The sequence below is a fragment of the Leptonotus elevatus genome, chromosome 8 (assembly GCF_054856555.1).
Source record: "Leptonotus elevatus isolate MCC_2025b chromosome 8, RoL_Lele_1.0, whole genome shotgun sequence".
NCBI classification, from domain to species: Eukaryota; Metazoa; Chordata; class Actinopteri; order Syngnathiformes; family Syngnathidae; genus Leptonotus; species Leptonotus elevatus.
In genome coordinates this window covers 8,481,242-8,501,132 of record NC_141246.1, presented here as the reverse complement: position 1 = coordinate 8,501,132, position 19,891 = coordinate 8,481,242, and the positions used below count along the sequence as shown (strand labels likewise).

The 19,891-nt window shown below is 40.1% G+C and overlaps 1 protein-coding gene across 1 annotated transcript in view; it reads right to left on the bottom strand.

Moving 5' to 3' along the window:
• Window positions 1–9,711, bottom strand: part of fbxo41 (F-box protein 41) — a 55,009-nt gene extending 45,298 nt beyond the window's left edge. The window contains exon 1 of the mRNA XM_086083182.1: window positions 9,677–9,711. The gene's annotated coding sequence lies outside the window, so the exon portion shown is untranslated. The remainder of the gene's footprint in view (window positions 1–9,676) is intronic.
• Between the last annotated feature and the right edge of the window lie 10,180 nt (window positions 9,712–19,891).

The following is a 19,891-nucleotide window of genomic DNA, read 5'->3' as shown; positions in this document are numbered from 1 at the left end:
TTTTTGTTTTTGTTAACGGAATAAGACAAAAAGTTGTGTCAGACCCTTTTGACCTAATTTGGGTTATTTTTGACCCAACCATTATTAGAGTAGGGGAGCCAGATAACCTGCAGAAAACCCACGCAGGCACACCCTGATCCCAAAAAACTCTCAATTTTGGTTAAAAAATTTATCATAAAAAAAATAAAAAAATTAAAAATATATATAAAATAAATAATTTTTGGGGTTGTTTTGTAACCCAGAAAGTTGAATCAAGTAACGGGTCAGTCCAAATTTGGATTATTTTTGACTTAGCAGCTTTAAGAGTGCGTGATTGTATCTGCAGGTATTTTACTACTTTAATTTAGTATTGCAACACCAAGTCAAGATGCAAAGCAGTGATGGCTATTAACAGCAGGGGGCACTAGAATTATGCAAGGATCACATGACTCAAGAAGGAAAAAGTCAGTGGGAGAAATGTTTCTTTTAATCACCGCAAGCAGCCATACCCCCAAATTTGAAATGTGAATCACTGAAATTACACATACTGCAGTTTGCACCCGATTGAAAATAATTGCAAGCACATATTTCCTATTCAAAAAGGACGCAGATGACACTTGACGTTTGATTCTGCACTGATGCTGGAAAGGAGTCATTAAACCAAATATGTTCACTATGAATATATTTAAATGACTGAAATCCTCAAAAATCCTCACAATAAGAGAAAACAGACAAAATGTAATCTCCGGTATTCTCATTAAGAGGATAACATGTGGCACAATTTAGGCAAAAAAATGCTGAAAATCCTCATTCAGTGTCCAACAAATCCAAGTGCTGCTGACACTCCAAACCTTCTAAAACCTACAAAAGCATTTGTGTCATTACGGCACTTGACAGTGTTACAAGTGATGAATTGTATTATTATTATTTAACCCAGCGAAGAGAATTGCATGTGTGCATTTTTTTCCTTCTCAGTTTGGTCCAAGCGCTGCTGACTGAACGCGCCAGCTTTTATTTTCACACAGGCAGCACAGTTGGAAGTAGATGTTGTGTTGGCCGAGTCTTTTTTTTTTTTTTTTTTTAATGTACTTGTGAAATTAAAATGCAATAACAAAAAGCAAAAATGTGTTTAGTTGGATGCCAGTGCCTCTCAGGGCAAATGGTGTTTTTTTTTTATTTTAATTATCATCATAGTAATAATTAGTGCAAGAAATCATTTTTATTTTATTTTTTATCATGTGCTCAGGTTGTATTATAAAGAAAGCAGATGATGGATGGATGGAGAGCTTTTGTATTGCACGCTGCTCAGCATATGCCTTTAAAAGCTATTGTTGAGATTACCATTGAATGTAGCCATTAATGTGTCAGTGTAGTATAATAACTCCATGCACGCCTGTGAGCAAAACCCCCGTTTAGAAAAAAAATAAAAATACAAACATGACAACATTTCTCTCTGCATTCTTAGCTTGAGCCACGGATGTTGCCATAGTAACACAAGTATGTCTTATCAAGTACAGCCCTTGTGATTTTTTCCCCACTGTTCACTGTAGGTATGACAACACACAGGCCGTGGAGCTGTTGCATTCATTTCCATGTTTGATGGCGCTCGCAGCCTTCGCGCGTCGCCTTAACCTTCGAACCCGACCCATCACATGGCTATTAGCTCATGTTAAATTAGCCTGGTGGTAGCACCCTCCAGGCTTTCTGTGATCTATTAATAGGCATGAAGATGAGAGTTTGTGTGATGATGAAGCCATGTATCGTTGAGAATTTCAGACAAGCTGATAAAAAAAAACATCATTACAGTGTATTATATTGTGAGTTTTGGATTTTTGTTTATCGTAAGTTAGGCGTTTATCCACTCAACAAATAATTGAACACTAACGGTGGAGCAACAGTAAACAGACAATATAACAACACTCACAGGCATTATTTCTTTCACTCAAGGCACCGATGAAGTAAAAATTCCCCTTATTGAGTTGAACTACAAAAAGTTTTCCATGATATTAATTTTTTTTTAAACAACTTTATACACACATTAATATTTAAATAATGTGCTGTACTGGGCGTGATCATTATTGCCCAATGCATTGCCCCTATTTAACTTTTTGTTTTTTTAAAGCTGATTTTGTTGTTTCCTTGGCAACATGCCTCACACAGCAGAATAAGGACAGACAGAGTATACTGTCTTGCATTTGTAACTTTTGCAAAATAACCCATAAAGTTGGGTTGATCCTTTTTTTTTTTTTTTACCAATATTGGGTTCATTTGTGACCCAACCGTTTTTACAGTGGCACATTTTTGGAACCTGGCATGCGTTTTGGGTTGTTTTGTGGGTTATTTATAATAACCCAATGTTTGGGTTTAAAAAAAAATAACCCAAAAAGTTGGGTCAGTCTCTTTTTGACTCAATGTGGGTTATTTTTTACCCAAAATTTTTACCCAACTGCTTCCCGGGAAGCCAGAGTACCTGCATAAAACCAACGCAAGCACACCATTTCCCTTAAAACTGCTGGGTCAAGAATACCCCCCCCCCTTCAAAAAAACAAACAAACACATTTTGGGGTTGTTTTGTACAAAAAAGTTGTACAAGATTTTATGATTCAAATACATCCGTCACATCTGTGTGCAGAGTTCAGAATCTTTCTGCCTGTGCCTCGATCGAATCCACCAAAATTGCTTTACACCACCTGCACCCCAATTTAGACCTTGTTTCACCTGGTCTAAAGTCCAGTCTACTTTCTGTCACCAAATTGTCAGGTGCACTGGTGGCGTGTAATAGAAAACGCCTTCTGAACAGCATTGTCTACCAAATTCCCAAACACGGTAAACTAGATTTGCGGCAGTACAAAAATGAAGATGTGCCAGTTTTGTCTACAAAAATAGAGCCCATGGTTTTGTCACTCATAGTAACAGTCTAGCCACACTGCCTGTTTTTTTTTAATGGGGAAAAAGAAAAGAAGGAATCTATTTGCAGTTTGACTCTAGTAATTCATGTGGATGACACACCTGGCGATAATTAGCACTTAATTGAAGAAATACGCTAATTCTGCCTTTGCGCGTTTGATTAGAAAGCAAAGCGCTGATTTTTTTTTCCCGCGACTTGTTTATGCGCTGGGTAATTCGCTTGCTCGCTCTTGTCGGAATTAATGAAGCTGTTTGATGTGAGGCCACCGTGAGCCCAAACCAGAGGAGTGGACCATCCAGGACACATGAAAGCTCTTCAGTGCGTTTGGACCTGGACGCCATGGGGGGGCTGCTCAGGACATTTAATGAAGGAAGCAACAGATAAATACTGTACCCATGCATCCATCTGTTTTCCATCCTTTCGTTAGGAATGTGGGTGAGCTAGAGGCAGAGTACGCCCTGTACTGGCCACCAACCAATCGCGGGAGAGAATGCAATTAAAAAGTCATCCGTTTTCTGTAGTGCTTGTGAACGTGACTGACTGTACATCGACGGATGAGCTGAAATAGAAAAACTGCGCCCCTTTAGTGAGATTTGAGGTTCCACATATACAGTAATATACTGTACAGTATTACTTTTTTGTTGAACCATAAAAACATGGTGCGATTGCCAAGGAATAAGCTGATAGATACAAAAACAGGTGGATGTGTGGAAGTTTTGAGAAGCTGTTGACGATGATTGATCGCCACATTTACTGAACTCATTCACGTATTTCAGTAAGATTCTGTCTCCACACTTGACTTTCTAGCCATAGGGTTAGGGTTAGGCCTTCATTATTTTTTACGTACAATTAATACATTTAAAAAAACGAATTTATCCACTTGCTTTCGACTGAAGATGACCTCAGCTGGACTGAGGAAGTAGGTAACGACCAATCACGGCTCACCTGTTTTCTGGGTTTGTTCAGCAAACTGAGCCATGATTGTATTCATTGTACATGAAAAATAATGTATAAAGTTATCGAATTAATACTGGACAAAATATTAACTTTTTACTGCTGAAAATGGCTCAATGAGTCAAGTAACAACCTTGATATAGACACCCATTCACACTCAACTTGACAACTTTGAGTCTTGAATGAACCTAACGTGCATTTTTTGCAATGTAGAAGGACACCAAGTCGAATGTGGTAACCACTTCAGCACCATGCTGCCTTCAATAGCGTATGCCACCTTGAATTTTCCAACATTAGAATGGACCCCAGCTGCAAAAATGAACAACTGATTGTAGCAGGCTTTCCATCCTCAACCTTAAACATTTCTTGACAATAATACGTTATATGTAACCTCATTAGTCTGAAAATGACATTCTGATTAATGTTACATTTGTGGAAAACAAGCAAAATCCAGCCATTTTTATCCATCTCAGGGGGCGGCCATTCTGCTATTGACTGAAGATGACATCAATGTTGTTCAGCGTTCACCAATCACAGCTCACCTGTTTGCTGAAGCTGAGCTGTGATTGGTTGTTACCTGAGCAACATTGATGTCATCTTCAGTCGACTGCCAAGTCGCAAAATGGCCGCCCCCTGAGATTGATAAAAACGGCTGGATTTTGCCGCTTAACTCATTCTCCACTAACAAAATATTTCCCAGAATACCATATTTAGACCAGTGGGTCTGCATAGAACATATTGTCCCCAAAAAAAATTGGCGGATTGACATCTTGGTTTGTAATGATCATCTCAACTGTTAGCGGCAAAACGACGAGTCCGTGAATTCTTTTTTTCTCATCCAGGGGCAGGAAGCAGCGCATCTTGCACTCATCATATCAATCTCTCTTCTCCTTTTTACAAGTCGCCAGCGTCAGCGGTGCCAAGAGAGACACAAACGGCGAGCGGATGGATGAGTAGGAGGAAGGAGGAGCGCCCGGTGATGGAAGGATCGGCAGCTCTTCATTTATCCGTGGGACGATAAGAGGAAGAGCCCCAGCTGGGATGGGGTTAATATTTCCCCAGCCTGAAATCATGGAAGGGAGGGTTTCCGCGAGTGAGCCACCACTGGCACGACTCAACTAGTTAATGGTTACAACGCTGCATCCTGTCACTCAGACGCCATTTTGACTGGGTGACAAAAGAGGGCCTTGCCTCAATGTCCGAACCCCGTCGCCATCCATCCCAAGGGGCGACAGGGAGCACAAATGCACAAATACGCAGACGGCGGGAGGCCAACGCTGATGCTGTAAACATGTCTTGTTAACAGGAAGTAGACCTTATGCCACCGCCGCCGCCTTGACTGACAGGAAGCCCGAGCGCATTTTTCCCCTTCTCTAAATTGTCACTAAATTGTCTTTTTTCGCACCCCCTGAATAAGCAAGTGTACTGCTGACTCTCCCAAGCTGAAATACACACATTGCTTAACACATTTCTTAAGACCACCTGTTCCTATTTGTCTCAGTGAACATCCAGAAGCATGCTTTAAGGCGGACTCTTTCGATTTCAGAACAACCTCAACTAGCGTAACCATTCAACCAAAATCATTTTTATTTTTTATTTTTTTTACTTTTCAGAAATTCTTCCAAACAACTAGAATTTACGGAAACGTATTGCAATCACTTGAAAAAAAAAAAACTCCTGTTTTTGTGACAATTTTTTTGGAGGAGCTTTGTTTTTTGTGTGTGTATTTTTTTTGTAGTTTATCTTTTTTATATTGAAGGTTTTTTCTTTGTCATAAAAAATATCCCGGAAAATATTCTAGAATTTAGAAAATTACTCCGAAAAACAGAAGCTGGTCCTTTTTTTTCTGTTTAAAAATAATAATAATTTTCCATTTTTTTCTGAGTAATTTTTCCTCCAGTTTTTCTGGGAAAAAAATCGGAAAAAGAGAAAATAAATAATACACAAAAAAACAAAGCCCCCCCCCAAAAAATTTTCTTCAAGTGAATGCAATACCCTTCCGTAAGAATTGGCATGAATTCATAAGTAATAATAATTAAACCTCTGTACAGACCCATTTTTTGGATTTCTTTTTTTGACTTGTTTATGAAAACATTATGCTATGCCCAATGTTTGTGCAGTTGGTGAGTTTATTTTTATATTTACTCCCTAAAAAATTCAAATCATGTTAACATAATAATAATAATAACAATAATAATAATATTAATAATAATAATAATAATAATAATAATAATAATAATAATAATAATAATAATAATAATAATAATTAAAGCTGCAAGTATCAATACTTTTTTCATGGCCTATCCTCAAAATGATCATCAAATATGAAAAATGGCTGACTTCCTGTTCAATAACTAGCCTGGCAAGCCACGCCCACTTTCTTCAAAAAGAAAGGGGGTCTGGACAGGCGGCCATAGACAGCGATTCGGCTCCGTACGAAAACAGGACGGCCCCATCAAATGTGTCTATTTGCGTGACGTTGTCTTTTCCCGCAACAACGACATTCAACAACGACGTCATTCACTACTGTCTCTCTTCGGCTTGTAACCATGTTGGATTTTTACGCCGTCTCCGCAATAAATAAATAAATAAATAAAAGACTTCAACGAGTTGCTTTTCTAACGTCACGTCCGCTCTTCGCTCATTGGTTCAGTCCACTGTCTGTTAGGCCAGGTTTGCCCCGCCTCAGAAATGCGACTGATAGGGCGGTTGACTGTCGTCGAGTTAGTCTGGATTTCGAGGCTATTCAATAACAAACATGGTTCCCTGAGACTTTTTCATGCGTCCTGTTATAATAGACATGCCTACTGATTTTTTTGTTGTTGATTGGTTAAACTGATGTTGAGGGCAATTTTTTTCAAACTTTCCAGTGAGTTTTGGTGGGTTGCGTTAGTAACCACTAAAACAGAGTCTATATAAAAAGTCTACACACCCCTGTTCAAACGCCAGCTTTTTATGATATTCCCCCCCACACACATTCTTGTGATCTATAACCTGTACAATGTTGTGTATTGCCTACTGTTTGACTCTAATAACACTTTTTGAATCTAACTTCACCTAAGTGACAAAAGCACCACACACACACACACACACATCCAAAAACATTTAAGTGTTATTTCATACAGCGCTGCCAAGACAAGGGAATTAGGCAGCCTCGGGAAAGTGTTTTGATTTTGAAATGTGTGCTGCTGATCTGACTCACGCATATGAAAGGACCATTTAAAGAAAGGGTTGGTGGGGGGTTTGAAACGCGTCTCTTTAGGCTTCCAACACTCTACAGGTTTGAGATCAGAGGCAGGCCTCGTCTGATCGACGAGCGGAGCTTTTAGACCTGCCAAACGCACTCGCTGCTAAACATCCTCGCCTGACCCCCGCATGGCTCCCATACACTCCACAGGGAGGGGGGTGGGGGGTTGGGGGAGAACGTCACTCGGTGCGTTCCCCACTGTGACGGCGACAGGTGGGGAGGGGGAGATGGTGGCCAACCACAAGCGCTACAGAAAATCGAACAATTGAATTATGTGTGGAATGATTGATTGATTGATCAATTGAACAATGTAGTCTGATAAGCTTTTAGTTGAGTGCGAGGCTGCAGGAAGGTAAGGAAATGCAAGCCGACCTCCACAGGTGGATGTCTTAGAGACTTGGAGACCGCCGTCCATCCCGATTATTTGTGTCCGTGTGTGACATATAATTAGAAGCCATTTTGAGTTTTTATTTTGTTTCTTTTATTTGATTAATGTATAATTCTGCCATGACTAACTAACTGGAGACCTGATGAAATGTCAAGATTTAACAGCGCATTTTCCTGACGCGCCGAGCGTCTAAAGGGCCATTCAGCATAATGTCAGGGTTAACGCTGTTCACCCCATATACATTTTTGCCCTTAATACGCATGTGCTTTAATTATAGTGGCCTACCTTTTTAAAAATGCTCCTTTTACCACTGAAGAAAGGAAAAATGTTTCTCCAGCCGCCAGCATAGACAAGTAAGAGCAAGAGACCACCACACAACATACATGCAGCACATTACACAGGTAGTCGTTTTCAAGGCTAACGTGTAGCTTCCAAGTGCGTGTCCATTAAAGTGTTACAGACACAACGGTTAGCATTCTGCCGCTTTTTCAAATGAGAATTCATGCGTGGGGCTAATATTCAAGTGGCCTCATTTTGCATACATTTCATGGCGAGGCTGTACTTGATTTCGATGCTTAATTTAGATGCGCCATTTGCATGAAGCTGGTTGAGCGCATGCAAATGGCTGGCCTGGCGCACTCTGTGAGCTGGATGTGTGCAAGCCCACTCACTTTTGGACGACGGCAGAACCTCTAAAGTCAAACGCCCCGCAGGTCCAACTCGTTGGATTTTGGAGCGTTTACGTATTGCTCTATGTTAGGCTTTTGGTGTTTTTGTACAGGTCTGATTCCAAAAGATGGTGTGACGACAAGATATCAACAAACTTGTGAGATCAGATCAGAAAGCTAAATTTCAGCCAGTATGTGCGTGGATTATTCTTTGGCTTACATTTACACCAAAAGATGCCAGACGTCAGCAAAATGTGTTACACTCTAGGTTAAGGAATCTATGTCCAGAAAGTGTGTGTGTGTGGGGGGGGGGGGGATAGGGGGGGGGGGATAATGTAAATTTAAAATTAAAAAATGTAAACACCCAAAAAAATCTTCACAAAATTCTGATACAAATTCATTACTGTTTTCCACGAAAAATGGGGGGAAATGAAGGTTAAAAACAAAATAACAAAAAAAAAGAAGGGGGGGGGGAATAATGTAAAAAATAAATAAAATTTTAACACCCAAAAAATCTACACAAAATTCTGATACAAATTCATTACTGTTTTTCACGAAAAATGGGGGGATATGAAGGTAAAAACAAAATAACAAAAAAATAAAATAAAACTTAAAGACCCAGTGTGTAGTCCCTCGCACCATCTAGTGGTCAAAGAATGACATTAGAAGCACGCGGGAAGCACGCACACTTACTACGGTGGCTCAGTAGTCCACCACCAATTCTTATTTTGCGTGAGCAAACGAGCATCTCGGCGAGCGACGGCGACTTGGCAGCCGTTGTGAAGCCCGGCGAGGGACGCCGAAAGACTGCGCGAGCCGGAATTAGCCGGAGCAGCTAACAAGATCGACTAGCGGGAGGAGCTAGTAAAAAAAATTAAAGCTAGTAAAAGCTTAGGAGAGCAAAGCAGAAAGTGACAAGCAACGGGCCCAAATCACAGCAGTTAGTGACGACCACCTGCAGGCCTCAGGTGTGGAAGGTAAGCTGCGGTCGACCCATCGGGTCCGACACAAGCAGCACCCGGGCAAACTACATTCGCAAAGTTGTCCTTTTTGCATCAAGATGGCGGCGAAACATGGCAGCTCTAGCGAGGTAACATTACAGCTATGTAATATAATTAGTGATTACTGGACCTACGATTATATATATTAAAAAAATACGTTTATGCAATTTTGGCTCTCAAAACACAAACATTCATGCATCTTCTGTACTTTCGGATTTTATTGGTTGCAATGTGCATTTATCAATTGTGAATTTGAGGTGAAGAATCTCAAACGCGCTAGCTGCTAGTGCTAGCATGTTAAAACAAAAACAACAACATTGTTGATTCATCACTTATTTTCGTACACTTTAACAACAATTTCAACTTTTGGACTGCTGGGAAAGGAGAATAAGAGACCTTAAGGTGGTTATTTGTAGAGATCTGAAAATCAAACATCTTGACCACAAATCTATTTTGTCACGGCTAACGGCTCACATATACCACAATGGCATTATGGTAAAAGCATTTTTACCATCTTACAATGACACTTACCTTAATCAAAATGGTCAGAACACACTTTGGTAGACTTTGTCGGTTGGAAATCCTTTCGATGTATCTTTGTAATTCCCATTTGACATCCCATGGACCGACCGGCACACAATGTGGGACAAATAACGGCTAGAAGTTTCATTTCACATCTTTGTTCGCCCAATTCTGCACCTGTGAACACCATTGTGAAGCGGTTCGTGAAAATCCGGAATCAATGAACAAATGAATGAATCAAAATAACTTGTAGTAAGCAACACGAGCGCTCCTCAGCATTTGGTTGCCAGGTCTTGCTGGTCAATAGGTGTCAATCATTAGAATACTATGTATACTGTAAATATTCATAAATATTCATTTTGAATGTTAGGGCTATTAATATTTATCATCAACTAAAAAGTAGTTAGTTCCTGAGCTAGATAAAGTCCTTCTTGAGTATCGTCATTGTGTTGAAATGTGGTGAAAATCAGGGGGTCTCCTCTGTCATTAGCAACATCTAGCAACCTCTAGTGATGCTTAGAGACAACGCGCCAATATTTGGGAAAGTGCAAAAGACAGATGTCGACTTTTAGCGACTATTTGGAACAGTATTGCGAAGATTAGCAACTATTTTCCACTCCTTTGCCACTGGGCCCCAATATTGCGTTGCGTCCATAGATTTGCCTGCTACTCTAAGAGTTGGCTAACGGTCCCAAAGGTTCCCAAACAGTGGAAAAGGAGTGGCAAATAGCTGCTAATTTCCGCAATCCTGTCCTAAATAGTCACTAAAGCCAATATTTTTTTCCTGTGTGGAGACGGCTAGCGAGGATGTGCGCACGTAGCGAACTTTGTTTTTCTGTCAAGGTTCGTTCAAGGTCGCCATCCATAGCCAAGATAATCGTCAACAGTTTTTAATGCCGACAAGAAAAACGTTTTTTTGTATCGGGTTGCGACCTTGAACGAACCCTCACAAAAAAAACTGCATTCGCTACGTGCGCACACCCTTCGCCACTCAGTCTTTCAACAGCCCTTTCCCAAACATTTGCTCGTCGTCTCCAAACATCGCTAAAGGTCGCTAAATGTCGTTAATGACAGAGGTGACGCGCTGATTTTTGCCAACATGCGTCAGAAAAGTTAGCAAATCTGACATTAGCTAAATTCTTTACATGATACACATTTCATTAAACGTTAAACCATCAAACATGAAATATTTTTTCTCCATTGCAGTTTCCCTGATTTTGGGGTCGTGGCTACAACGGTCTGTTTAGAGTGCCTCGTTGTTGTGGCGAGAAAAAGTCCTGCGGTGGGATATAGTCCAGCATTTAAGTGGATATAGTGAAGGCCTAAGAACGATGCCAGACAAAGTAGCATCCACGATGACAAATGAGCTAGCATGTCAACGTGAGAGTGGAGACTTTTTCGATCCACTGTATACAGCAAACTAACACATTCAAAAACAACCACAATCAGGCACTCTCTGCCAGTCCTTTCCGGGCACTAAAACACACATTCACAGATCCCTCAGACTTGTCTGCCTCGCTACAGGTGAGCCGTGATTATGGAGGGAGAGACAGAGAAAGCGAGTGTGGCTGTGTTTGGCCACACCGAGCCTCCCTTCCCGATGGCGGAGTGAGCCGCCAGTGAGAGACACAGGCGGCGGCTGCTGCTGCCAGTGACACGGCTGTCACAGGCACGCGCCTCATTACCGCCGCCGCAAATGTCAAAGCACTAAAGTAATCACTCACTGCTAGGCCGGACACGCGGTCACGCCGCCAGGTGTTTTTACAGGGAGAGGGTTAACAACGGTGCACGGAGAAAGACGTCCCTTTCAGTCATCTTTGGTGTAAAGGCAACGTGCGAGATGGCCGCGTGCTGGTGTGACAGCAGGCAACAGGTTTTTGCTGCCAACTTCCTTCAGAGTCATTACTGTCAATCCAGGATGCTTTTAGCCACATGTCACCTCGTGTGCTATACGACGTATGCACCCAAAGACGTTGCCCTCATTATATGTTAAAGCTGTGAGGGGAAACTTCATTGAAATGGGTTATATTTCTACTCTAAACAACCAAATGAGGCGTATTTTTGGACACAGCAACCAAATGAGGCGTATTTTTGGACACAGCAGCTATCTACTATTAAAAATATTCTGTCAGCATCAGTTATATACCGATACCTTCAAATAATGAATATTCTCCATTTCAATATTAACATAAGCTCAAATGTAGAGAGTGAAACAGATTGTACATCATGATTATCACAAAATGCCATGAATAACACGCAGCCGTATATAATACGAAATTGTTTTAGGTACATTGCCAGCTTAATGCTAGCATTCAATAAAAAATTGACCGGCTCGCAAAAATAAGCATGAGATGTTACAGGTAGGTTTTACCTTCAAATAAGGAATATTCACACACAAACATTGTAATAATAATTAAATATACGTAATATAACAATACCCAGGACAATATATTCTTCCTAATCTGTGAAAAATTAGTCATAATAATAAAGTTTGCCATTTTCTTCCTCTGCTCTTTTTAGTATTGTGTAAATGTGTCCTACTCCATTCATAAATGGCACCACACTGCCCCTGTAGGCCAAAGTGTGCACTGTAAGAACAGCAGGTATTTTTTTTATTGCTATTATTTTAATACATCCTTATTATTATACTTGTTGCAAATGTACTTTATGGTTGTTCTTTGAGGTCATATTCAAAGTCAATTTTGGTAGTAATTTTGAAATAAATAAATAATCCTGATTTCAATATCATTCAAAAATAATCGTGATTATCATTCTTTTTTCCATCATTGCCTAAAGATGAATTTTGTTTTTCTTAACGTTACGAATAATTTTATCAGTGCGCACCCTTTTTATGGCTTGAGCATCAGGCTGTTATCGGACGGGAGCGCAGGAAGAGCATGCTAGCAGGCACACAGGATGGAACATTTGATGACATTGTGTTGCATTACAGCCTGATTTCATGTCACTTCCAACACAAGCACGTGTTTCATCGCTGGCTCTTGTGTGCGTCACTTCAAAAAGTAGAAAATAAATAAAAATGTCCGTACACGACTTCCCCACCGACCATCCCCAGCTTAAGGCGGAATTGTTGATGTTGATGATGTTCCAAGGGCATCTGTAAATTGTCCAAAGTAATTGGATGCCAAAGAAGTCATTCAGCGAGCAAGACGTACACGGCTTCCCATTCACTCGGGATGCGGCGTATACAGCATGTCCTTTGACGTGGTTGCCATAGCGATGGACTTCTCGACCTCATGGTTGACTTGGAAGGAAAGTGAAGAAGAGATAGTACTTTGTTGTGCTCGGTCTCATCGCCAACACAAATGAAGAAATTGGAAAGCAGAACAACCAGAGATGAGGAATTAAGCACTTTGAAAATGTTTGCATAACGAGCTCCTTGGCTATGCAGCGCCTTCTCCGAGTTTTAATCACCTGCGCTCTTCAGACCACCTACACCCTTCTTCATGGTCCGAAGCGGGACCGGCGGCCTGATACGCGATCCGAGGAAAATTAATTCGCCGAGCCTGATTGCCATTAGCGCCGTGCGATTATACACCTTGATTACTGCGCCCACCCCGAGGACCATGACGGGGCCCCCGGTGCACGTTTCGAAAAGGTGCGCATAACATTATGTGATTGCCCCGCAACAGATCCATCCTGAAGCGCCCCGAGACCATATAGACTGTCTCAAGTAGGACCGTGATTATTAATTGGCACTTGAGGTGACCTGATATCCGGAGCTCCAAACACAGCAAGTGCCTCCGATCCGATCGCACGAGCAAATGAATTCAGCCAAAGTCATTATTGGATTATTATTGTAGAGGGAGAATTGTTTGGAGTTCAAGCATGGATAACCGGGATGTTGGACTCTTGAGGGACGACAGGAGGCCGCACTTGCTCTTCTCGAGGTGGGCTTAAGATGCTGAATGGCCCCGAAGATGAGAAAGGCTTTGACTTGGAGATGGGCCACTTAACTACCTTCGCTATTTACACTGGATGAGAGTGCCTGTTCGCTCTTGACTGATTGTTCATGTTAGAAAAAGAATACACCTACATCTTAATCAATAATTGTGTCCTTGGGGGGATACTCGCAAATTCACGGTGATCTGTTGGTTGCAAAGATTTTTTGGTACACTTTGAAGTGTTGTTCAAAATGTTATACAGTGGTGCCAAACAAATGACTTAAAAACACCAATACACTGAATAAAGTACAAATAAATACAAATAATAATATAAAGCCATGCAGCTGGTCACTCAAGCTGCAATGCGAGTGTATTTACATTTTTCATTTCCATTCGAGAGGCGTGTATGTACACATGACCGATGCCGATGCTAAGCTAATATCATGCTTTCCTTTAGGTTTCACGGGACAGTTGCCCCTGCCAACATGGCCGCTGGGGTCTACTTTATATCTCTGACAATAGCATCACAAGTTCACAACCTGGAGACACATGAACAAGTCTCTGTGGGCAATTGTGGCCAAAATTGGAACTAATGAAAATTTGACAGCTAAGTGGCATTTTGAGTCATTTGGACACTATTTTCTGTCCGTTAAATTCAAAGTCCATTGGTTCTAGCTCTCTTATGTTAAGGATCCACTGTATAGGCCTATCCTTTGCAAAGAACAACTAATATAACTGCAATTTACTGAAGTTTAAAAAAATAAAAATAAAATTACCAGCTCTTTGTATCCATTTATAGCCATGTCAAGTATTATACAGCTCCAGAAGTCCAAGATATACACACTAGAAGGAGCAGCACAATGTCCACAAAATTGAAGCAAAAAATATGGCAAAAACTTTTACTGTATGCTTTTATAAAATACAGTCTCTGTTTGAAAAAAAAAAAGTATTTTTGGGAAGCTGTAACAAATTAATGGAAATTCCATTCATTGCAATGGTGAGAGATTATTTGAGATGTGACCTTGGTTACGGATTTCATTTCATTTTATTTTTGCCTCTTATTCCTTCCACTACTGCAAACTAATTTGCTCCTAAAAAAGTTTAAGAACGTTCTATTTCAAATATTGCCATGGTTCCAAAAACGCATTTATACGTTTATTATTATTATTATTATTTTTTTAATTTATGCTTAAGCATACAGAAGAGGTCGCCTAAAGCAATGGTAGTTATGACAAAAAACGACCAGAAGGTGGCAGCAGAGCATAAGAGATCAACCAGGGCCATGTTGCAAAATGCTCTTTTCTCCACTGTTTTGAACAGATTTGTGAATAATGATGAAACTTAGCTCTATTCTAATGCTAATTGCGGCAAAACGGAAAAAAAAATTCCTGATGAAAGAAGAGACTCTAATCTTTCTTTCGCTATGTTTTTATCGCAATAGAACACAATATTCTGTGGGTCTTGCAAAATCAGTCAAAATCCAGTAAACCAGCCGGGAGCGAAGGGGGTTGCTTCAGTGTAAATGGTTCTTAACATTTTAAATTCCCTGTAGGTGTCACGGCCAATGTGTCCCAATACATTTGTCCATACAGTGCAGCAAAAACAGCATTGTGCAGTGACACACATCCTTTGGGATCCGGGCCAATCTAATCCCTCACTGTCAAATCTAAAGGTTTTCTTAATCTGGAGCCAAAGTGCTCATTTGGTGCGGCAGATAAATGCTCTATATTGATTTATCCAGGAGCAATCCTGCATCAAGCGATTAATTGGATGAGACAATGAAGAAGTAAGAACACATCTGCGCATAGTTACATTCAGAATACATTAGCAGCACGAGACACACGCGCACGCACACACGCACACAACCTTGAATAACCCTCCTCGCGTTCCTCCTCCTCCTCCTCCGGGCCTAATGTTAACATGTTTGCATTTGTAACACCTGGCAGAGATTTAATGGACTTGATGTGCTACCATTCACAGCGGAGGTCCGCGTCGTGAGAAATCTCAGCGGCAGACATATGCCCTTCTTGCGCGATTACTTAATGGCCTCTGCAATTATGCATGTCTACGGGAGCTGGCAACATAAATGTCAGTGGCGAGGAAAGAACTGATTTATGTCTTTTTTTTTCTTTCTTTCTTTTTTTTTGGGGGGGGGGGGGGGTGGCGAGCTGGGACGCGCAGTTCGATAAAGACGACATCGCTGAAACTATATTGAGCACCATTTACAGTATGCAAATGAGAATGTGAGCGCCCAAATGCAGAAATTTCATCCGTGGCCAGAGTTCAACAACTCTTCAGTCTTCAAGTGTTGGGATAATGGTCACAGTGACTGCACATTGCTGCAATTCAAAAACCTCCACTATCCATCGCTGGGCAGTTTTTGCCACTAAAACAACGCGCATAAATGAGCGTGCGCGTGTGCGCTATCGTGTGATGGCGTGTGTGTGCGGGTGTTTCAGTAAGTGTTGATAGACAGCAGAGGATGGAACGTGCAATTCACGGTGCAGCGGTTGAAAGTATCCAAGTACAAATATCTAGTAATTGTACTTTGTCATTTTCAAAAACAACACTTTTTGTCATGTTAAAACTGGCAGCACAACCTGACAGTGATACACGAGTATGCTTTATTTCCTTGATTAAAAAAAAAAAGGCAAATTATCTTCACCTTAACTAAAAAAGAAAAAAAAAGTTGAACAAACATTTATTTTACTGAATTCTGTAGTACTGCAATATTGTGGAAACTAGATATGCGTTCTCTGTGACTATCACGATAATGCACTTTCATAATAATGAGTTTATGAATTTGCCATGTGAATTGCGTCCATGTACGCAAGTGAGGGTACGGCTTTGGTCAGGAATTGGAGGTGGGGAAAGGGATTCGTCGAGTGAGCAATTTAAATACTGCAAACCGCCTCTTTAACTCATTCACTGCCATTGACGGCTATAGACGTCAAAAATTCATTTGAACTATTTCTATTAGTTTAACATTTTTCCCACTTTTGTTAACAAGAGTATGAAAACCTAGATGTTTTTATTGTATTAGAACAGATATAAAATGTGTGATTAATCGTGAGTTAACTAGTGAAGTCATGCGATTAATTATGATTAAAAATGGTAATTGCCTGACGCCCCTAATTTTTTATAAATAAATAAAAAGATTATTAAAAATTTGAAAAAAAAATATTACAATTATTTTATTTTATTTTTTAAAGAAAAGATTATTAAAAATTAGGGGTGTCAGGTGATTAAATTTTTTATCGTAATTAATCGCATGACTTCACTAGTTAACTAACGATTAATCACAAATTTTATATCTGTTCTAAATGTACAAAAAAAACCTAGGTTTTCATACTCTTGTTAACAAAAGTGGAAAAAATGTTAAACTAAAAGAAATAGTTCAAATGAATTGATGACGTCTATAGTCGTCAATGGCAGTGAATGAGTTAAAGTTGAAGTCACCCCCCCAAAAAAATTTTGGGACAATAATATGTTCTATGCAGCCCCACAAGTCTAAATATGGTATTCTGGTTAATATTGCATGAGTGGAATATGAGTTGAGCAGCCATTTTTATCCATCTCAGGGGGCGGCCATTTTGCCACTTGCTGTCCACTGAAGATGACATCAATATTGCTCAGGTCTCATGTAACAACCAATCACAGCTCAGCTTTAGAAAACAGGTGAGCTGTGATTGGCCGTGGCCTGAGCCCTAAACAACTGTGATGTCACCTTCAGTTGACTGCATGTGGCAAAATGGCCGCCCCCTGAGATGGATAAAAATGGTTGGATTTTGCTTCATGACTCGTATTCCACAAATGTAATATTAATCAGAATGTCATGTTTAGACTAGTGAGGTCATATTTAACATATCATTGTCAAGAAATGCTTAAGGTTGACTTCCACTTTAAGTAGAGTTTTTAGGTATCAGTACTTTACCTGATTGTTTATTATTCGGTCGACTTTTCACTTTTAGATATTTCCACTTTTTACATCTTCCTATGCAAAACAGTTTTTTTCTTCTTTTTTTTCAACTTTCCGAGGCTTTCCACGCAACGACCATAAGCGCTAGTCACTGGCTAGCTGGCAAGCTAACAGACTTCCAGGGCTCCTCTCGGCTAGCAGACGGGCAACAGGCGTGCTAGCTTGGGAATTTTAACAAACACTGAGCCGTTCTATAAATTGTGGCATCCGGGGAAGATGTATTTTTGGGGTGTGGACATAGCTAACTAGCTAGCTAACTGCACAGTGTAGTAGTGAAATGTGCCACATGCTGGTCGCCAAGTGAGCCACTATCAGCAATTTGAGCTATGCTCACAAAAGCAGGAAACTGAAATGATGAAAAATGATTTAACACAATACTGACCTCCACAACGGAGTATGACATAATAATAACATCTTTGCACGTTTTCTGCAATTATCTTCAAACAGGTATACTGTATCTAAGCAGTAAATAGCATGCTAGCGCGCTAGCACATTAGCAAGCGGACCGAATCTCTGAATTCACTATTCCACGAGCATCTGTTCGTCAAAGTGTGGCTACTTTTGTCACCTCTGTTTAACTGGCAGTCTGCCTTTGAACACTGCTCACAGTATGTTTGACACTTACGAGTCACTTGGGGCAACCTGCCGTCGTGTTGTTCCGTCGGGCTGAACGGCATCATGGGAACACGTCTGGCGTAACCGGGACGTGGCCGTTTGCGTCATATCGCTGCGTGTTGGCTTCTAGAACGACACAGAAAGATCACCAAAACGTAAGCAGGAGCAACACGTTTATGCTCGCATTCACGTAGGAAGGTCAGAGGCAGGATTCGAACTAGGAACCTCAGCACTGGGAGGCAGACAGATTAACCACTAGGGCACGTTTTTTGTCATAGATTGTGTTTGGAAATGGCCGCTGATATGAAAAATTTAAAATTGTATACATCTGGCATGTGTTTGGGGAAGAAATTATACTATCAAATCAATTTAATATTCAATTTCCATCACTATGTTTTCCATTGGTATCTTCCACACAGGACAGCATTAACACCATTTCCAAGATGACATCACTATTTCTTTGTGAGAAAAAAAAAAAAAAAGAGACCCTAATCATTGCCTGTAGTTAAGTGGAAATGACTATCCTTTTCTGTTTGACTGGAAGTGCAAAGCAAACAATAGCAAGAGGGGATCAAATTATCGCACTGGTGTTAACACAAAAAAAATACTCGAGATGTCGATTTTCTGGAGGAGAGGAGAAATTTTCTTCTCTGAAATCGAGGACAGCTGGAATGGCAGCACCAGCTAAAGTTTCCTGTGCCTTGTGCAGTCACATGGGGATGAATTTGGGGTGAACTGATTAATTGGACGATTTTAAAATGGTCAAAAATCAATTGATTTCCCCCCAATTTGAATACATTAATACATAGCAACATAAAGATAATGGCAGTCAAACACATCAACCTACCCCCCCCCCCAAAAAAAAAGTCGGCTGATTTTTGTAATTAGACATAATCGACAATGAAATGTAAAATCGGCCGATTTGGAAATTGGCAAAAATCAGCCGATTTTTTTACCCAATTGTTTTTTTTCAATGACAAGATATAGATAATGGCATCCTCCCCCCAAAAAGGGCAACAAAATAATAATAATAAAAAAATCGGCCAATTTTTGTAATTAGATATTAAACGATAAAGTAATGTAAAATCGGCTGATTTGAAATTGGCTTGAAATCAGCCGATTTTCTCGCTTTTTTTTTCTTTTAACACATTAACATATGACAACATAAAGATAATGGCATTCAAACACATCTCCCTCCCAAAAAAAGGGCACAAAAAACCCGTTGATTTTTGTAGTTAGATACTAAATGACAATGTAATGTAAAATCGTCCGACTTTGAAATTGGCAAAAATCAACTGATTTTAATTGTTTTTTGTTCTTTAACACATTAACACATGACAAGATAAAGATAATGACCTTCAAACACGCCACTCTACAAAAAAATAGGCAAAAATCAATTAAATAATCGCCGATTTTTGTACATACTAAAAAAAAAAACAAAGTCATGCAAAAGTCAGATATTCAGCCTGTAATTCGTATATTTATTGTGGTAAGGGTTAAGGGACCAAAACCCCCCAATTAATTGTATTCCTTTTTTTTTAGGTACCCAAAGAAAATGTCTTTTTTTTCCCATTAATCGGCTAATTAATCATATATCAGAATTTTATACTGCCAAATATCAAAATTGGTATTGGCCTAAAACACAACAACAACATATCGGTCAGGCCCGAGTGTGTGTCTACATTGACTTTGCTGCTCTCATCAGGGATCATGCTGTAGAAAGTGAGA